The sequence below is a fragment of the Aulonocara sp. 'chitande type north' Nkhata Bay genome, linkage group LG10 (assembly GCF_057382095.1).
Source record: "Aulonocara sp. 'chitande type north' Nkhata Bay isolate Kocher_YH1m ecotype deep benthic linkage group LG10, A_spYH_male_GT1.1, whole genome shotgun sequence".
Classification (NCBI taxonomy): Eukaryota; Metazoa; Chordata; class Actinopteri; order Cichliformes; family Cichlidae; genus Aulonocara; species Aulonocara sp. 'chitande type north' Nkhata Bay.
Window position 1 is genome coordinate 8,503,198 of NC_141353.1, and position 8,895 is coordinate 8,512,092.

An 8,895-nucleotide genomic window follows, 5' to 3' on the forward strand; every position below is an offset into this window, starting at 1 on the left:
TGCAGGTGAGAGCTCAGTATAAAGGGACCTCAGAGCCCTGGAAGCCACGTCCTCTGTGCCAGCTGCATTTCTTCTGCTTCCTGTTGGAGAGCTGGAGGGCAGAAATGTGCTGAATGTCTGAAAATGTTTCCTGTGAAAAGAAGAATCGCTGTGACTCAGCTTCTTCCTCATTTATCCCGCAAAGTTAAAATATTGTGTTAGAAGGCAGCAGGCAAGGGGTTAAAGGACCTCCACGTTACCGCTGTTTACTCCCTGAACTGTGAGAAAGCTCATTAAACCCAAGAAAACCTACTAAGATCTTGATTGTCGTCACACCATGGATCCCCGAGCAGCTTCCAGGGTTTTTGCTCATTTTAGCAACCGCAGGTTTGAGGCTGACCACAGGAAGTCCCAGAATAATGACATTATTTCACAGACAGTAACACAGACTCTGCCTTAATGAAACTAGACCACAGGCCCTACAATGAGTCCACCTGTGGTCATGGAAACCAGCTGACAGGTACAGGTGTGCCGCTCCCAGCAGGGTGCTGGTCCCCCAAACATGCCAAAAACCACATTAATATCAGATAGAGGTCAGCTGACCGCCTGACCGCCTGACCTCACCACAGAGCCCGAGTCAACCACACCACCATACACACAGAGAGGGGAACCCATGGAAACAATAACCCCAAAGCAGATGGTTTGGTCCACCTGTTGGACCTTTACTCCAACCACCTCACACCACTCTTTGGTTCAAGCAGGAATTGCAGCATGCGACCTCTCAGTGACGTGGGCGCCATCATTAATCTGCTGAAGGAGCGAACCACCACTGACCAACGAGCAGGGAGGAGCACACGGGTGTACTGAGGCAGGTAAGAAATCATGTTAACCACAGAGGTGTGTGTTCAGCTAGACGTCGACCTCATCGTCTCCAAACATCATCATCATCATCGTTTATTTATATAGCACTTTAAAAACATACAAGGCTGACCAAAGTGCTGAACAATAGAAACATAATAGATACCATAAGAATTAATAAATACGATAAAATAATAAACATAGCGAAAACAATAAAATATAAGTAAAGTCAGTCAAACACTGAGTCAAAAGCCAGTGAATAAAAATGCGTTTTCAATCTGGATTTAAAAACCATCACTGATGTCGATCGCCTAATGTGAAGAGGAAGATTATTCCAATGCTTAGGAGCCACGATAGAGAACGCTCGGTCTCCTCTCAGTTTCAGCCGTGATTTGGGGACTGAGAGCCACAGCTGCTCAGCTGACCAGAGCGAACGAGTGGGGACATAGGGCTTCAGCAAATCAGACAAATCTTTCTTTCTTTCTTTCTTTCTTTCTTTCTTTCTTTCTTTCTTTCTTTCTTTCTAAATATGCAGGTGCCAGACCATTTAAAGATTTAAAAACCAATAAAAGAACTTTAAAATGAATCCTAAATTCAATTGGAAGCCAGTGCAGGTAGGCCAGAACCGGAGTAATGTGCTCAAATTTCCTTTTACCAGATAAAAACCGTGCCGCAGCATTCTGGACTAGTTGCAGGCGTGTCAGAGTGGCCAGCCCAACCCCTATTAAAATGGAGCTGCAATAATCCAAGCGTGAGGTTATAAAAGCGTGGATAACAGTCTACAAATCATGCCTTGAAAGAAAAGGTTTAACCTTCGACAGACGCCTGAGGTGATAGAATGATGATTTCACCACCCCATTCACGTGACCATCAAAGGTAAGTGCAGAGTCGATTTTTAACCCAAGATTGGTAATCGAGCTCTTCAGGTGAAGGGTCAGAGCAGCAAGTTCAACATCAGGGATATCAGAGGAACGATTCGGGCCAAACAGAATTGCTTCCGTTTTACGTTCATTAAAATTTAAGAAGTTTTGAGCCATCCATGACTTAACATCACTAAGGAAATCAAGCAGGAGTCTAATTGGAGAGCTATCAGAATGACTGAAAGGAAAATGAAGCTGGCAATCATCAGCATATAAATGAAATTGAAGACTTCCGGCTTGAGTGAACGCTGGCGCGCCTGGCTGGGGCGCCTAACCCTAACCCGTTTTATCCTATTTTAAAGTGTCCTTGGGTGACTTGAAAGGCGCTCATAAATAAAATTTATTATTAGCATTATTATTGTTATTAAATGACACTTTGTGTTTACGAAAGATCGCACCCAGTGGCAGGAGATACAATCTAAACAGTAATGGCCCAAGAATAGATCCCTGTGGTACACCCCACGGCAGAGGGGCCACAGAGGACGATGACGAGCCCAACTTAACACAGAAGCTCCTGTTGGAGAGATATGATTTTATCCACAGGAGTGCCAAGCCAGAAATGCCCACACAAAGCTGTAATCGAGAGATCAGCAGGTCGTGATCCACTGTGTCAGATGCAGCAGTCAGCTGTCTCTGTGCTATGAAACGGCTTAAAGCCGGACCGAAAAACTTCAAACATTTGAGAGTTGTTTAGATAATCCATCAGCTGAGTGTGAACAACCTTTTCCAAGATCTTACTCAGAAAAAGAAATTTAGAGATGGGTCTAAAGTTTGACTGAACTGAAATATCTGAGCCTGGCTTTTTAAGTAAGGGATGAATAACTGCAAGCTTAAACTCGCTTGGTACTTGACCTGACAAGAGGCTGGTATTAATTAGGTTCAGAATACGTGGTCCAACAGCAGGAAACACTTTTTTTAGAAAACGGGGATGAGCGACATCATTCGGAGAACCACACGGGTTAGCAGTTAACACAAGCTTCTCTAGTTCAGGTAGATAAAGTGGAGGATCTCAAACTGGCAACCTTATCCACAAAGAAATTAAGAGACTTATTACACATAACCTCAGGAGATTGCAGATCATCAGTCTGAGTGAACGCCACCATTCACACTGGGCGCCGAGCATGAATCCCATGAATCAGCTCACTGTGACTCAGGTCGGGTCCTGCTGTGGACAGTTTTTGCTGTGGCTGTTTTTCCTGTGGACGGTTCTTCTGTGGGGGGGTTCTGTCTGCTCGGCTTGTTTCAGAAGCTTTTGTGTTTCATTTCCAGGCCGCTCGTTTTTGCAGCCCAAACCATTTGTCCCACACTGGGTGAGGATGCCGAGTCTCGCTGTTACCTGAGGGGTCACACTCCCTCCACCCGCTCGGTTTATTGTCAGTCCTCACGTCTGATTGGTTATTTAAGCTGTGATAGAGAAAACTGATGTCTACCTGAAACTTTATTGTTTTATGAACTCAGTCAGCTGCTTCAGGTGGAGCAGGAGGGGAGGAGTCAGAGGGATCACCTGGCAGAGTCTGTTAAACAACTTCATCTAATCTCCGGATGAACAAGTTTAATCTGAACTTGCGTCCTGGATCAGGATCCAGGTGGAAAGCTCTGTTTGTAGCCCAGAGGCAGAACTTGACCCTTGTATCTGTACTCAAAGGTGCATCACCATAGTAATTTATACTGCAAACATTACCTACTCCACACCTGGGGCCCGTTCTTCGTACGTCGCTTACTACATCCAAGATCAAATGACACACCCAAGACCAAATCATCGCGCTAACTGTGAGCTCGCTAATCCGGTTCTCCGAACACACCTGCTGTTGACGATTAGTACAGCTGGATGAAGTAGCCACAGCTGCCCTGGGGCAGACTGACAGAAGCCAAAATCAAATCAAATCAAATCACTTTTATTGTCACATCACATGTGCAGGTACATTGGTACAGCACATGTGAGTGAAATTCTTGTGTGCGAGCTTCACAAGCAACAGAGTTGTGCAAAATACAAGAATGGCTACATCTGAAACTAATAAATATGTGTACAATATATAATAGTGTATGCATTTCTGGATGTGTATACTAAATATTTTTCTACGTGTGTGTGTGTGTGTGTGTGTGTGTGTGTGTGTGTACACATATTTTACAAATTAAATAGAGTAAACAATAAATAAAATATATAAAAATATACAGAGTTGAATATGTGCAAAACAAGTGGCATTTATATACAGTGTGGAGTGCATAATGTTGAAGTTCCAGTAGTGAAGCTGAGGTGTCTATGACGTGTTCAGCAGTCTGATGGCCTGGTGGAAGAAGCTGTCTCTCAGTCTGCTGGTTCGGGACCGGATGCTGCAGAACCTCCTTCTTGATGGAAGCAGTCTGAACAGTTTATGGCTGGGGTGACTGGAGTCCTTGATGATCCTCCCCGCTTTCCTCAGGCAGCGCTTCCTGTAGATGTCTTGGAGGGAGGGAAGCTCACCTCCAATTATCCGTTCAGCGCACCGCACTACTCGCTGGAGAGCTTTGCAGTTGTAGGCGGTGCTGTTGCCATACCAGGTGGTGATGCATCCAGTGAGGATGCTCTCAATGGCACAGTGATAGAAGGTCCTGAGGATGCGGGGGCTCATGCCGAATCTTTTCAGTCTCCTGAGAAAGAAGAGGCGCTGCTGCGCCTTCTTCACTGTTTTGTTTGTGTGTACTGACCACGTAAGATCCTCAGCCAGATGTACCCCAAGGAACCGGAAGCTGCTCACTGGCAGCCAGGCTGCCATATCGTGCCATCGGCCCCTCTGGCCAACACCAGTAGGCGGTAGGGTAGATTTATTATATTACACTATATTATATTACATTATATTATATTATGTTATATTATATCCCCTTACACATTAGAGCCACAACAGGACCCACTAGAACATGGGAACAGGTAAAAGTGAAATATAAGAATATTCTACAGAATGGTAATATTTATCACTTATATTGCTTTTCGTCTCTTGAAAAGAGACCCTGAAATAATCTGTTTGTTTGTTCATAACAGCAACCAAGAAAAGGGCAGAGCAAAAAAAAGACAGGTGGTGGTCCTGCACCCCCTCGTCAACAAGTTGGTTAAGTGAATAATACCCTCATGGGAATATCGATATCTCTCAATGAGCACACTGTCGCGCTGAGCTAAAGGATCCTGTCTATCCCGCAATATACGCTGAGTTCTGAGGACTCTCCTTATCAATCTTGCACCTTCCGCAATGGGTGGCTCGCGTATACGGACAGGACATGGCTGCGACGGGCTTCCCAAATCCACCTTCGCTTTTATAGCCGTGGTCTCTCATCTTGATTACACAAAGTAATTTGCAATTACTGCTGTGAAATATGACTTACATCTGTAATAATCACATACATGTAATAGAATGTTAATAGTACATTTCCCTTTTTTAGGAAGTGACCTGTATGTATCTGTGTGACATCAATAAATGGATCAAGTGCTGCATTATCTTTAGTTACATTGATGTTATTTATTTATGGTGAAACAGTGGTGGAATATCGCTGTTGCTTTCGTATAAATGAAGCGGACATACCTGCGTTGTCACAGGCTGGGTCTCCAACCCAGCACTCTGAGTTTTCTTTCTATTTGTCTCATTTTGTTATGTGATCAGTTTTGTGTTATTTCCTATTTTCCTTTAGTTTAGGCAGTTATTGTTCTTGGTTTTCTATGTTTTGGGGTTTTGTAATTATTCATCACGTATTAGGTCTGTTAAGTTGTGTTGTCATGTTTTAGTATTTCCTGTTTTATTTTGACAATGTCATGTGTTCTTTGTTCATTGTATTTAGCTTTTTCTCCTGGTCCTGTCATTAGGTTTATGTCTGTCAGCTGTTCCCCCATGTGTCCCCACTTCCCCTGATCACCTCATGTCTGTATTTAAGCCTTTTGTTTTCTTCATGCCATTGTCGGGTCGTCTGTTTATCTCACCAGGGTCACAGTCTTAGTCATGGTCTTTGTTTATTATTTTTCCACCACAGTCATAGTTTAGGTTTTGGTCTCAGTACCATTTAGTATTTTGTTTCTTAGTGTTTTGCCTGTTTGTTTTTGGTCTCTTGGTTCATTTCCCTGCCGTCATCGCATTAAAGGTTCACCTTTCTGTTAATCATTACAATTCCTCGTCATCATCTGCTTCTGGGTCCTGTTTCCACACACATCGGCGCACCCCGCCGTGACAGAACGAACCGACCAGTATGGACCCAGCGGATGCTGCTCTCACCGAGTGTCTGGAGGAGACTGCTCGGATCCAAGTGATCCTCGACCGCATCCTTACAGCGCCCGATTTAAAGAGCAAGCAGGTAATGATTAGCGTTGCTGAAGCTATTATGGAGAGGGATCCCCGCCTTCTCCAGCTCCCGGACTCACCTGCCATAGTTGCTGCCTTTACCAGGATAAAGGAGATGCTGCAGGCCCAGGCACTGTCGAGTCAGGAAATGGCTTCCAGCACCCACCAGTCACAACAACCCCACAATCAGTCATCTCCATTGCTGCCTCCGGAACCTGAGTGTGTTCGTGTCGGTTCGCTGAGATTCGCCACAGCGTCACCACCTCTCAGCTCACCAGTTTCCACGCCCTCATCACAGTCTCGCCATACTCCTGCCACGGTCCAGCGCGAGGAAGCGCTGGACACCGTTGATTTAGATCACGACGAGCGTCAGTCGATATACTGCGCTCTATTGGAGGAGGAGCTCCGGTGGAAGCCGTGGCTCATTCCGGAGCACGAGCACTCTTTCCGGGGAACTCGACTGGCTCTCGGGGGACCTCGGAGTTACCAGGGACTTCCACCTATTTCACCGCCGTCTTCCACTCCTAAGAAAAAGCGGCGTGCGCGCCGCCGACGCTCCATTACACAAACACAAGTGAGTGACTATATCTTGGCACCTCATGTTTTTTCTCCGGAGGTTATGGAAACTGACACTACTTTTCCGGTTAATGAGCCCGGCTATACAGAGACTGTTTGCCCTGGAAAAGCTAGCCATCAGGCTCAGCTAAGCTGCTGTGGGACTGCTATCCAGGCCGTTTTGGAGACGGAGGTACAGCTGGTGCAGCCAATTTCAGTGTCAGTCGGAGGGCCCGGGGAGCCCGTCCGGCCTCATGTTTCGTTTGCTGGAGGTTCAGGAGAACCCAGCCAGCTTCATGTTTCGTCTGCTGGAGGTTCAGGAGAACCCAGCCAGCTTCATGTTTCGTCTGCTGGAGGTTCAGGAGAACCCAGCCAGCCTCATGTTTCGTCTGCTGGAGGTTCAGGAGAACCCAGCCAGCCTCATGTTTCGTCTGCTGGAGGTTCAGGAGAACCCAGCCAGCCTCATGTTTCGTCTGCTGGAGGTTCAGGAGAACCCAGCCAGCCTCACGCCACGTCAGCTGGCGGGCCCGAGGAGCCCGTCCAGCCTCACGCCTCGTCAGCTGGCGGGCCCGAGGAGCCCGTCCAGCCTCACGCCTCGTCAGCTGGCGGGCCCGAGGAGCCCGTCCAGCCTCACGCCTCGTCAGCTGGCGGGCCCGAGGAGCCCGTCCAGCCTCACGCCTCGTCAGCTGGAGGGCCTGAGGAGCCCGTCTGGCCACCTTCTGCTTCACCACCTGTGGCTGCAGCGCCACCTCCTGCGGCTCCCGTGCCGCCGCCTGCAGGACCACCACCTGCTGCGCTACTGCTTGCTGCTTCTACGCCTCAGCCTGAGGACGACGCCTCACCTGGTTCTGCCACACCTCAGTCTGAGAACTCATACGAACTCATTTCACCCACTATAGACTGTGTGTTGCTGCAACTTGAAAAGCAACCTGCCTCGTCAGCTGGAGGGCCCGAGGAGCCCGTCCAGCCTCATGCCTCGTCAGCTGGAGGGGCCGAGGGGACCGTTCAGCCGCCACCTGCGGCCGCCTCGTCGTCACCTGGTCCAGCTTCATCCGAGTCTTCATCCTCGTCTGGTCCAGCTTCGTCAGAGTCTTCATCCTCGTCTGGTCCAGCTTCGTCAGAGTCTTCATCGTCGTCTGGTCCAGCTTCGTCAGAGTTTTCGTCGTCGTCTGGTCCAGCTTCATCAGAGTTTTCATCGTCGTCTGGTCCAGCTTCGTCCGAGTCTTCATCGTCGTCTGGTCCAGCTTCGTCCGAGTCTTCATCGTCGTCTGGTCCAGCTTCGTCAGAGTCTTCATCCTCGTCGGGTCCGGCCTCAGCCTCTGCAGCTCCGCCTGGTCCGGCCTCAGCCTCTGCAGCTCCGCCTGGTCCGGCCTCCGAGTGTTCAGCTTCGTCTGCTCCTGCACTTCCCGTCCGGCCTGCTCGTCCCGTCCGGCCTGCTCGTCCCGTCCGGCCTGCACGTCCCGTCCGGCCTGCTCGTCCTGCACGTCCGGTCCGGTCTGCACATCCTGTCCGGCCTGCTCGTCCTGCACGTTCTGTCCGGCCGATGACTGGACGTCGTTGCCGTCGTGGACAGCCCTCTGAACTACGCCGCCGTCATGGACGGCCCCCTGGACTGCTACGCCACCAGTGCCTCCCGCCCGGCCGGCCTCCTGACCTGCTCGGTCGCCGTCGCTGCCTCCCGCCCGGTCGGCCTCCTGATCTGCTCCGTCGCCACCGGTGCCTTCTACCTGGCCGGCCTCCTGAACTGTTTTCTGGGCTCTTGGACCGTTGGCCTCCGGGTCGGCCCCCTGAGCTCATGGATTTTGGACTGCTGGATCGTTGGCCTCCTGGTCGGCCTCCTGAACTTTTGAACTGTCTTTTGTTTTGTTGTCGGCCTCCGGGGCGGCCACCTGAACCGCTTCGCCATTCGCTCCTGTTCTGCCGGGTTCATGGTCGCCCTCCTGAAGTCGGGTCTCGGACTTTTTGTGCCATTGTTGTGTTTGCTCTGTGTGTTTTCGTTTCTTTGTTTTTTGTGGCCTTGTTTCTGGCCCTCCGTCCTGGGCCCCCGCCGCCCGCCCTTGGTGGGTTGTTGTGGTTTTGTTTTCTGGGTGTTTTCGGGCGTCTGGAATCCGCCCTTGAGGGGGGGGCTCTGTCACAGGCTGGGTCTCCAACCCAGCACTCTGAGTTTTCTTTCTATTTGTCTCATTTTGTTATGTGATCAGTTTTGTGTTATTTCCTATTTTCCTTTAGTTTAGGCAGTTATTGTTCTTGGTTTTCTATGTTTTGGGGTTTTGTAATTATTCATC